At 36.7% G+C, this 12,803-nt stretch overlaps 1 pseudogene across 1 annotated transcript; it reads right to left on the reverse strand.

Annotated features, from left to right (window-relative positions):
- Positions 1-2,351: 2,351 nt before the first annotated feature.
- On the reverse strand, positions 2,352-2,825 carry LOC308352639 (transcription factor BTF3-like; annotated as a pseudogene). The gene has a single exon. The product of its transcript is annotated as a transcription factor BTF3-like (transcript).
- Between the last annotated feature and the right edge of the window lie 9,978 nt (positions 2,826-12,803).

Here is a 12,803-nt window from a genome sequence, read left to right on the forward strand (position 1 = left end):
TAGTTTGACATCTGTGGGCCCTAAATGTATTTGCTTTCATGGGCTGCTTCCTGTATTGAAAAAAAAAATTATATATATATATATATGTGTGTGTGTGTGTGTGTGTGTGTGTATGTATATATACATATATATAATATTTTATTGTTATTTTTTAAGTCTGTTAGCATAAGGAATCATCATGTATTCAATATTATTACATTCATTATATTTATTATATAATCAATGTTACTATGTTAATTTTTTACTTCTGATTTTCAAAGAAATTCAAATTGAAACATTTTTGTGACCCCCTAAAATATGGTGAGCCCTTGGCACTGTCTGTATGTTTAATGGAGAACTCAGCCCCTGTAAGGAAAAAAGATTCTGGAGCCAGACTGCATGGGTACAAATCATACCTTCTCTGCTTAACAGATGGGTGACGCGTGAGGTAAGTTACTTTACTTTCCTGGGCCTTCATTTATTCTGTGAAATGGGGAAAATAAAATATCTACATCACAGTGTTGATAAAAGGATAAAAGAAATTATCTTTTGTCAAACAGATCAATGCTTGTCACATTCACTTTCTCTCAGATTATATACATTTGATTATTTTAAAAAATTTGATATCACAGCTAAAATTTTTTCTGAATGGAAACAAGCTGCTTCTTGCCTAGGAAGACAAATAATAATAAAAAATATACGCTGGATTCAGGGAGAGAAAATGGGAGGGGAAGAAGACATTAAGAAAGGATACATTCCTGGGGCTAGGCTGCCTGATTCCAGAGCTTGCTTCTGTCACTTCATAGCTGTGTGTGATCCTAGGCAGGTTGTTTAATCTCTCTAAGCACTGTTTTGACACTTTTGAAATGTAGATTAAAAATAGCATTCATGGGGCGCCTGGGTGGCTCAGTGGGTTAAGCCTCTGCCTTCAGCCCAGGTCATGATCTCAGGGTCCTGGGATTGAGCCCCGCACTGGGCTCTCTGCTCAGCAGGGAGCCTGCTTCTCCTCCTCTCTCTCTGCCTGCCTCTCTGCCTACTTGTGATCTCTGTCTGTCAAATAAGTAAATAAAATCTTTAAAAAAAAAATGGCACGCAGCTTATGAGGTTATTGTTGGCTTAAGTGACCGCTTAATGATATACTTAATAATAGTGGGTACATAATAAATAATAATAAAATCAACACTTATTTTTATTTCTTTATAACTTTTCCACTTCTCCCTTTTTACTGCAACCTTTTTTGGGACTCCAACTCACAGTTCCAAATATACGGAGCGACAGCAGTCAATAGGGAGACTACAGAGTGTATGAAGAAATACGAAACTTGAACACTAAGGAAATCCTACAATATAAACAAAAACTCTATCATTAAAAAATTATCTTTCTTGGGGCACCTGGGTGGCTCAGTGGGCTAAACATCTCCCCTCAGCCCAGGTCATGACCCCAGGGTCCTGGGATGGAGCTTCTCCGTGGGCTCCTTGCTCAGCGGGGTGTCTGCTTCTCCCTTTCCCTCTGACTCTCCCTTCTGCTCATGCTCTTGCTCGCTCACTCTTTCAAATGAATAAATAAAAATCTTTAAAAAAAAAATCTTTCTGGGGAGGGTATGTGCTATGATGAGTGCTGTGAAATATGTAAACCTGGCGATTCACAGACCTGTACCCCTGGGGATAAAAATACATTATATGTTTATTAAAATAAATAAATAAATTAAAAAAAAATCTTTCTCACCATTCTCTCACTAATCTCCACAAACACAAATCCTTCCTTAATTTGTATTATCAATTTAGCTATTACTAAAAAAAGGTGGGACAGGCAGGGAAGTAGGGAGAAAAAAAATTAGGATTTGGGAAAGAAATGTTAAGTGTAACTTCCAATTAATTTGCTGTACGTATTATTGGTTCTAAAGAAGAATCTCAGATAAATGGCCATTATCAAGAAGAACTGAAACATTTATATGTAAGCCAGTCCTTAATATTTACAAGATAAAATAATATTTGGGGAGAAAAATACAAATGAAGGCCCATGTAAGTGTGGGGCTCTGAAAAGTGATGAGTCCTTTCTTGTGTTAGGACAGAACTACTTAGATGTTTCATAATTCTCTCCTAGTCTCCTACACTTTTTTTTCCCCAGGCAAAGAACTTTAGTAACCTTGTTTCAAACTTTATTCCCAGGCTTCCTCAGTTTAATTAGCTGCAAAGAATGAATTGTGTGTAAGCAAAAACTGAAAAGAGCTTCAGTGTCCAAGGGGCTTGGGTTTAAAAATATTAGAGATCTAGATTTTATCAGATCCATGAACAAAATTTATAAGGCAGTCATAATATCAGATAACAGCTTCCCAGTAACTTCTTCAAGTTTTCCCTTCTTCAGAAGTTGACTCAATTCTTGGAAGCTTCATCAAAATTCCAAAATCTGGAACTTCATCATCATCATCCTCTTTGGTACCAAGTGGGGCTTTTAATCCCACAAACTGTGTGGGCAGAGCTTTGGCCAGTGTTCTTCAGCTAGTCAGACTGTTTGCTCCAAGTTGGTTTAAGATACTGGGAAGCATGTCTGTCAGCTGCTTTGTCTCAGCATGGTCTATAATGGAGAAAGTGTTCTCTGCCAGTGATGCCTGAACTGTGGGGTTGTTAGAATGGATCACTGTTCCTTGGTTTGTGAACATATTCACTTCTTCAATACCAGAGATATTGTTTATCCCTAACTTCTTTAGGGAGAACGGAAGTTTTTTATCATCTGCTATAGCCGTTCTATGAGCCATCTACATTCCTCAAGCAGTCCCTTTCCCACCAGGGCACACCTGGTGCTTGCAGTTTGGCGAATTTCTCTTGGTTCATAATAGTTTCTTTCATCTTTCAGCAGAAATGGGACTGCGTGGGGGAATAGGGTTGGCACTCAGGGAGTCTCAAGTGGACCAGCTGAGATTAGGTGCACACAGGTGGGGAAGCAAGATGGCAGCTAGAGCTCTCATGCACTTTTAAGAATGAAAGTGGTAGGATGAATATGTGTGTTTCTTATTCATAATCTCATTTTAATGGTTGGCTTGTGTTCAACAAAAGTCTCTAATTCAATGAAGTGGCATATCTTTAATGGAAGAATAACAAAGAATGGGAATTTGCATTTCCTGTTTGATAAAATGAATACAATATATGGAATTAGGAAGTGCCTATTAATATTGTCAGGAGGTGGTTTATGTACTATTACAAAAGATTTCCTTTCCAACTGAAGTCCTATAGACTGGCATTTTCTAAAAAGAAGAGTTGAAAATTTTAAATTGAAGTTTATTCAATTTCTGTGTGTATGTAAATATAAAATTACTTTTTAAAATATGGGGCAAAGGAAAGTATTTAGAACATATTTGTCTATTCGTATGAGATTTTCCTACAATTTGATTGCTTAGCTTATTTTCTGTGCATTAAGGAAACCAAAGATGACTTCTCTGGTGATGTAAAAATTTCATAGACACTTCATAAGACAGGCTGCACCCCACCATGGTATTATTTATTTGGGGTTATTTATTTGTAGTTAGCTTGTAGTTAGCTATTTGTATTATCATTTCTTTGGGGGAACGGGTGAAAACTTACCTTATAGGATAGAAATTCTTGTACTTCCATAAGTACAAAGTGTGGCCAGGAAGTTTTACTGAGAGAATTATTTTTTTTTAAAGATTTTATCCATTTATTTGAGAGAGAGGGATAGAGAGGGTGAGATCACAAGCAAGGGGGGAGAGTAGAGGGCAAAGCAGACTCCCCTCTGAGCCAGGAGGCTGATGTGGGACTCGATCCCAGGACCCTGGAATCATGACCTGAGCCAAAGGCAGGCACTTAAATGACTGGGCCACCCAGGTGCCCAGGATTAATAATTTTGACTTAATTTTCATAGACTGAAAGATAATGGCTTAAGATTCTTTATGTTCTAGACTTGACATTGCCTACTCTCTAACTTTGTGAAACTCATTTAATGATGTCTCTGCTTTAGTTTTTCCAACTATAAGACAGAATTACTAACTTTTTTGCTTTCTTGCCTACCCTCAAATCCTATGGACAAATCTGAGTATTCAGAGTTTAAGTCAATGCCTTTGTTTTAGTCTCATTAAAGTGTTGCAAACAATTCCCACTCATAAAGGCTAATGTGAACAAAATATGTATGTCTATTATAATTCACAGTTACTGAAGTGATTTCCAGAAAACATCCCGAATCTTAAAATTAGAAAAAAGCTGGGTCTTTGGTAAGCAATGGGGACATGTCTAACAGATGCCTCTACCAAAGGGTATTTCTTTTTTTTCCCCCCATTTTGTTTTATTTTATTTCTTTTCAGTGAGTGTGGTGCATAAACAATGAATTTTGGAACACTGAAAAGAAATTAAAGGCTATTTCTTAAAAAAAATCATAAATAAGGGTTATGGTCCAAGATGATGAGGTAGAAAGATCCTGTGCTTACCACCTCCAGAGAACACACCAAATTATACATATTTAGAGAGCAATTTCTCCTAAAGAAGAACTGAAGGCTGACTGAACAACTTCCATACAACAAAAGACAGAGACAATGACAAAAGAGAATAGCAAGGGAAACAATCCATTCCTTCAAGTTTACACAAAGTAGCTGTTTTGCCTAATCTATATGAACAAACACAGAATGTCAAGCAAAATGGGGAGGCAGAGGAATTTGCTCCAAAAAAAAGAAAAAGAAAGTTATGAATAAATAGATGTAAAATATGGCAACATACACATAAAATATGGAGTAAAAAGCATTATTGATGAATATATTCAAACTTAAATGACCATGTGATACGCTACATCAACAAAACAAAAAATAAAAATTTTGTGATCATTTCAATAGATGCAGGGAAAGCATTTAGCAAAATTCAACATCTGTTCATGATAAAAACTCTCAACGATATGGGAATAGGGAGAACATATCTCAACATAATAAAAACCATATAGAAAAATCTGGGGACGCCTGGGTGGCTCAGTTGGTTAAGCGGCTGCCTTCGGCTCGGGTCATGATCCCAGGGTCCTGGGATCGAGTCCCATATTGGGCTCCTTGCTCGACAGGGAGCCTGCTTCTCCCTCTGTCCCTGCCTGCCTCTCTGTCTGCCTGTGCTCGCTTGCTCTGACAAATAAATAAATAAAATCTTAAAAAAAAAAAAAAATCTGCAGCAAACATTATACCCCAAGGAAAAATTAAGAGCTTTCCTCTAAGATCAAGAACAAGACAACAATGTCCACGCTGTCTACTTTTAGTTAACTTAATACTGGAAGTCCTAGCCATTGCAATTGGACAAGAAAAAGAAGTAAGAGGTATCCATATTGGTAAGGATGAAGTTAAACTGTCACTATTTGTACTACTCTGCATAGAAAGCATAAAGACTTCATCAGAAATCTATCAGAAGTAATAAATGAATTCAGATACAAAATTAATACCCAGAAATCAGTAGTGTTTCTATACACTAAGAGCAAAGTAGCAGTAAGAGAAATTAAGTAAACTATTGTATCTACCATTGTACTAAAAATAATAAAGTACCTAGGAAAAACATAATCAAGGAGGTAAAAGACCTGTACTCTGAAAACTAAAAAACACTGCTGGAAGAAACTGAAGATGACACAAAGAAGTGGAAAGACATTCCATGCTAGAAGGCCTAGAAGAATTAATGTTGTTAAAATGTTTACACTACCCAAAGAGATCTACAGATTCAATGCAATTCCTATCAAAACAATAATAGCAGTCACAGAACTAGAACAAAAAATACTAAAATTTGTATGGATGCACAAAAGACTGTGGGTAGGCAAAGCAAGGTTGAGAAAGAAGAACAAAGCTAGACCTATCACAATTCCAGATTTCAAGATAAACTACAAAGCTGTAGCAATTAAAGCAGTATGGTACTGGCACCAAAATGGACACAAAGATCTATAGATCAGCCCCAAAATAAACCCATGCTTATATGATGATTTAATCTATGACAAAAGAGGCAAGAATATACAATGGGTAAAAGACAGTCTCTCCATAAACTAGTCAGCAACATGCAAAAGAACGAACTGGACCACTTTCATACAACATATACAAAAATGAACTCAAAATGTTATAAAGACCTAAATGTGAGATATGACACCATAAAAATCCTAGAAGAGAGCACAGGCAGTAATTTCTCTGACATCATCCACAGCAACATTTTTCCAGATATGTATCCTAAGGAAAGGGGAAAAAAAGTAAAAATGAACTGTTGGGACTACATCGAAATAAAAAGATTTACACAGCGAAGGAAAGCATCAACAAAACGAAAAGGTAGCTTACTAAATGAAAGAAGATATTTGTAAATATATATATTATTTATTATCACATATAATATATATTATTACATACTATATATTTTGTGTATTCATATATATCATTGTACAAATGATATGTCTGATAAGAGGCTAATATCCAAAATATATAAAGAATCTACACAACTCAACACCAAAAAACTTAAACAATCTGATTAAAAAATGGGCAGAAGACCCAAGAAGATATTTTCTTTTTTTTTTTTTTCAAGATTTTATTTATTTGACACAGAGAGAGAGAGCTATCACAAGCAGAGGGGAGGGGTAGAGAGAGAAGCAGACTCCCTGAGCTGGGAGCCCTATGCAGAGCTCAATCGTGGTACTCTGGGAACTTGACCTAAGCCAAAGGCAGATACTTAACCAACGGAGCCCCCCAGACTCCCCCTGAAAAGATATTTTCCAATAGAACACACAGATGACCAACAGACACATGAAAAGATAATCATCAGGGAAATGCATGTCAAAACCACAATGAGATATCACCTTATACCTGTCAGAATGGCTTAAAAAAAAAAAAAAAAAAAGATATAACTTGTGTTGGCAAGAATGCAGAGAAAAAAAAAAAAGAACCCTCTTGCACTACTGGTGGCAATGTAAGGGTTCATCCCAGGGTTCTGGGATTGAGTTCTGCAACAGGCTCCCTGCTCAGCGGGGAGTCTGTTTCTCCCACTGACCTTCTCCCCTCTCATGCTAACTCTCTCATTCACTCTTTCTCAAGTAAATACATAAAGTCTTTGAAAAAATACGTGCATATGCAGAAAAATGAAGTCTCTTTTGGTAAACATTGATATAAGTATGTTATCATTATTTCTGATTTTGAAGAAGAACAAATAATGGGAATACACATTCTTTTTGGCCTTAGCTGAGTACTTTCTACAATTCATAAAACCTTACTGATGTTTCAGAAAGAAAAAAGAAAAAATCCTAATTAAGGCAAACATACATTCCTTATATTTAGCGAAATGAATACAACATATAAACAGAAGGATGATGCTTATTTCAAGACACTGCCATTGCCTAAAATGGCAGATTTCATCCTTTGTAGATGTCATCAATGCTGGCAACATATTTTTGTTGAAGAATTTTAATATAAGCGAGCCTTTGAGTGTGGGTTTTCTTTCAAACCACTATAACCATTTGGAGGGCATTTTGTGAATTAAAAAATGTGGGTAATGTTGCCTTTGTTCGAATATTGGTATGAGTTTAAAGTCATAGTGATAAAGTCAAAGTGATACTCACTTTGTTGGCGAACTCAAATAGACTCTGAAAACAATCAGAAAAGGGAATTCTGAAATTGTTAGCTGATACAAGAATCAGGAGCATTTTTCACTGGTGATATTGACAGATGAATGGCAGTGAAGATGGAAGTTCTCAGGATATTTGGCTAAAGCCAGGAAAATAAAGTATTTGAAAAATCACATTATAATAAAAAATTCAAGTTAGCTAAAGCTTTGGCATCTCTCATTAAAATTGTTGTAATTTGCAGGTGATACCACTGAGAATCAGAGAAGTTACATGATTTAAACAAGTCCACAGGGTTAAGGTCAGAAACTGGGAGTCGAGTCAGGATACTTGACACACAGTGGAATGTGTTTCCCACCATGACATCATGGAGACAAGTTCACTGGATGCTCTCTCGAAGTAACTAAGCTTTGTAAAGGCAAATCTCTTGAATGTGTACTGATGTACACTCATAAGCACTAAAACAAAACAAAACAAAACAAAAGTTGATTTTGAAATTTTTATTGGGTATGTAAAAACTTGGAGAACTTAACATTTTTCTGTACATTAAAAAATCCAAGGAATTTATATCTGCATTGATCCATTCTAACAAACTGCAATACCATTTTCTCTCTCTCTCTCTCTCTCTCTCTCTAGTTTGAACTTTGCTTTTTGATGCTTAGAGAGAAGGAAGATAATTCAAATTTAATTATTCAGAGTTATGTTTATGGTTCATTTTCAAAGAATTTTTTTACTACTCGGTATTTGCTGCCATTATAATTTTTAGTTCCTAAATTCACTAACAATAAATGTCACATTATCTTTCTTGTCATTAAATCAGAGGGTCTCTGACTCTAAGCTTCTTCTTGCTTGGTTGGGAAGAGATCCAAAATCAGCCATTTTGGCAACATCTACCTGCCTTTTTGGGACCCCAAAGGAATTCAGGAGTTTCAAAGGATGACTGGAAAATGGGGGAAGGCCTCGGTTCTTTAGTCAAACAGAACCCTGATGACATACTCAATATACAAGCCTACTTCTTCTTAAAGGTAGGTAGTTGCAGTCAAAAGTAGCTTTGTCAAGTACTTCAAGACCTACCTCCTCAGAAGACCCATGTTCTCAACCAAACTCCCCCAAGGTCTTCCGTGCTCTTGGGGTTTCAGCAAGGACTGACGTATGGACCCCTGTTAATCATGGGTCCAAGAGCCATTCATCACCTTCCTAGTCGAGACAATCTTTTTCTGCTTTGGTTGCTTCTGCTCCTCTGTATCCTCCTCCATTTCTCTCTCTCTCTAGCCTCCAGCATAATTCTTCAATAAACTGAGACTTTTGACAGAAACCCTGGGAGGGAAGTTTATCTTTAGGTAACAAAGGGAGCACAAATTCTAGCTACTTTCTGGAATGAGGATGGGAGTGAAATAGAGATACCAAAATGAAAATAGCTCTTGTTTTTTCTGATCCTTCCATAGCAATGAAAATGAAACACAAATTAATGTCTACCAATAAATTACCCTGACCCACGTTCTACACTCAAGACCCTCACAAATATGATCTACCGACTGGTCACGAATAATGGCGACACACAATTTTTCATCACTACAGTATCCTCTTATCAGAGGTACCCTTGGAGCCAATACAATTCTAATTCTTCATTTTATAAAAAATGAAATTAAGAACCAGAGTGAGACACCCTTTTTCTTATCATCACATACATACTGGGATAAAGGTAGTATTAATTAGCAGTCTGGTATTCTTTGTGCTGAAAAACTCAAACACTTTTCCTTATGAATATGAATAAATGATGGTAATGAAAGCCAGAGAACTTCTTAAAGCACCAACATTGTCAAAGTTGACTACAGTTTCAGGTAACTTGAGCATGGCTCTTGCCTGATCTATATCTGAACCCTAGTTAAAAATTGAACAATACAACAGTGAGTAATCATATAGAAGTAAATGACTTATTTTTTTTTAAGATTTTATTTAGTTATTTGACAGAGAGACAGAGATCACAAGTAGGCAGAGAGACAGGCAGAGAGAGAGAGAGGGAAGCAGGCTCCCCACTGAGCAGAGAGCCCGAAGCGGGACTCGATAGGATGATAGCGTGGGGGCTCATTTTCCTGGAGTATTTCTCTTACCTGTTCTCTATTCGTGGCAAGTGGGAGCAAACAACATATCTGATGGGACACACTATTCAGAACTGGAAAAAAAGACAAAGAACCAGCAGTTATCAAACTGTATGTGGCAAAAGAAAAACAAACGCCTAACAGCAAGGCTCATTTTGACATGAAATTCATGCTAAAGCTGGGCTAGGGATTCTTGGTAGGCCACCCAAACAGATACAAAATAACTGAGAGTTAAAGAGAATTCAGTATTGGCTCTTTAAATTTATGGCAATAATACTTCTTAAACAACTCTTCATGTTGAATTTTCAGACCCAGCCTCTCAAGTATAACTATTGTATAAGTTACTAGTTGCATATTAATTTCTAAGAAGAAAAAAATGGAACAGTTCATTTAGCCCCTAAGTTTTCATTATTTTGAGCTTTCTAAAACTGTTCTATCTTGTATAAAGAAACTAGAAAGGAATTCAAAGGTGTGACTGTCCCAGGATTGTTAAGAAAATGTATAACTAAATGCATAGTTATAGATCTTATTAAGTATCAGAGCAAAGTAGTAAACTTTTTGAAATAAGATTGCATAATATAGCCTAACGGGTGTGCCTGGGTGGCTCAGTCGGGTAAGTTTTTGGCTCAGGTCATGATCTCAGGATCCTGGGATTGAGTCCTGCCCTGACCTCCCTGCTCAGCGGGAAGCCTGCTTTTCTCCCTGCCTGCCGGTCCCCTTGCTTGTGCTTTCACTCTATCTCTCTGTCAGATACATAAGTACATTCATACATGAAGCCTAACAAACTGTTCTTATATAATATTTTGCTTAGACTATAGATAGTCATTGGCAAGTACTCAGGGAGGCAAAGATTTGGTAAAATTAATAAATATTGAATATTTTTTCAATGACATCATTTCCACATGGAAGTAATTTTAAGTGTATAAATTATTCGGCAGTGTATTTATGTAAACATGCTCCGTGAAGTTTCCTTTAAGGGTTTATTGAAACTGATTTTAGGCCACATGCATCAATATGGTAATTATAAAAAATTTCTATCTTGAGCAATTTTCACATGAATTTTATCACTGCAAATTAAAAATTATACCTTTTCATTCTTCTGTTTGGTGGTACAAATCCCTTACAGACAAAATCCCTTAATATTTTTAAGTATAGTTTTACTCATTTAAATTGCTAGCATGAGTAAAATCACTGTAATTTCTCATACCAGTAGAATTATGAGTAATATCGAATGATTAACATAGGCCAGTCTTATGAAAATTTTGTCAAGTATGAAGACAAAATTAAATACGCAGATTTTTCCAATTTCATGATGGAGATAGAAAAACTAAATTTCAATAGTGGTAAATTTTCACTTATTTTCAAGTTCCACTTGTTATAAGGAGTGTGTCTAACCATGTCTATAGAAATGAAATATTTTAACATACATTCCTATTTCAGATATGAATGATAAATGTAAACATTAAAAACTAATTGTAAAGACACACGTGGTAGGTAGATCACTATTCTTAATTCTTCCTATTTTTCCTACACATCCATGCACTTTGCCCTGTCACTTTGGAGTTCCCTCACCAGAAGCATTTATATTGGGTTTTGCCAGATGACTGTCTTTGGCCAGTAGAATGTGGGCATAAATGACAGTGTAGCAATTCAGTCTATTTCTTGAGGTCGAGTAATATACCAAGAAAGAAATGCTTCAGGTAGCTGCTGCCCCATTAGCTTGCCTCCCTCAAAAGAAGAGGCATGAAGCATGCCTGAGCCCCACTGCCAGTCTGGGGCTAAGCCCAGCTGAAATGCATCCTAAAGCAGAACTCAGCGTAAGCTGAAGCACAGTCAATGGACTGCAGAGCACGCAGGCCAATGCTTCTCACTGTCTACCGATAAAAATGTGTGATTGCTGATGATACAGCATTATTGAAGCAACAGAATAAACTTCCACAAGGTTGTACAGTATATTTATACAAAAGTGAAAAACAAACATGCTAATTCCTGACAAAACAAAGAATTGTCCAGCTTACCACTGGACTCAGTGTCATCCTTAACAGCATGATTTGGGCAAGTTATTGTACCTCTCAGATAGCTCAGCTGCAGGAGTAGTTAGATGGATGATTTATTTTCTCTTTCTTCTTTCTTTCTTTTCTTTTTTCCTTTTTTTTTTTTTTTGTTTAGATTTATTTATTTATTTTGGTTTAGATTTATTTATTTGAGAGAAAGAGCATACACAAGACAGGGGAGGGGCAGAGGGAGAGGGAGAAGCAGACTCCTTCTAAGCATGGGGCCCGACATGGAGCTCACAAACCTATCATGACCTGAGTCAAAACCGAGTCAGACATTCAACCGACCGAGCCACCCAAGCGCCCCTGGATGGATGATTTCTCAGGTCCATATACATTCAATCAAGCAAGAAGGGCTTTGCATTCCAAGAGTAATTAAAAGTGCCAAAGATGAAAATTTCATAAGCTGAGTGTCTCTAGAAAACCATTATGACAAATAACATATTAGTGTCATTCATACATTCAGTGGTTACTTTAGGATAGCCATCGTAAGACCACAACTATGCCAAGAATCATGAGGGATGAAGAGGAGGAGATGGTGTGTTTTTGCCTGTAAGAAATAAAGGAAAAAAACCTAATAGGGGACATAACACAAAAAAAGAAAAATCTAAGTGTTAGGAGAGTGTTATTAACCAAGGGCTTCAAGAAGGTAATCTCTTCCAGCTGGAGAGATTAGGAAAAGCTCTTGGGAGGAAGTGGTGTTCAAGCTGGATCTTGGTGGACATGATTTCAACGGGAAGAAATTTAAAGTCATTTGTTGACTGAAGGAAGGGCACTGAAGCAGGCAGAATTAGTTACTTGAAATGGTGAGTTTTTCTCTTTCAGTGGAATATATACTGTGTCAGGGACGAGATGGAGATATGGCTAAAAAGAGAAGTAGGGGCCATATTTTCAAGGATTTTAATTTCTACATGCAGAGGCTTAGAATTCACTATTTAGAGAATAATTAACAACTCAAAACCTTTGAAAAGAAGTGTGCCTAGAGAGGATTTTAGAGAGATCCAAGTTATCAAGTGCTGGGAGAAAAGCGGTAAAGGAGACTCTGGGAAAGTTGGAAGCCCTTTTGAATGGGCCTGAGTTTTGGGGGTAGGGGTGGGGAGGTGAGGAGTGGGTA

This window comes from Martes martes, assembly GCF_963455335.1.
Source record: "Martes martes genome assembly, chromosome: 11".
NCBI classification, from domain to species: Eukaryota; Metazoa; Chordata; class Mammalia; order Carnivora; family Mustelidae; genus Martes; species Martes martes.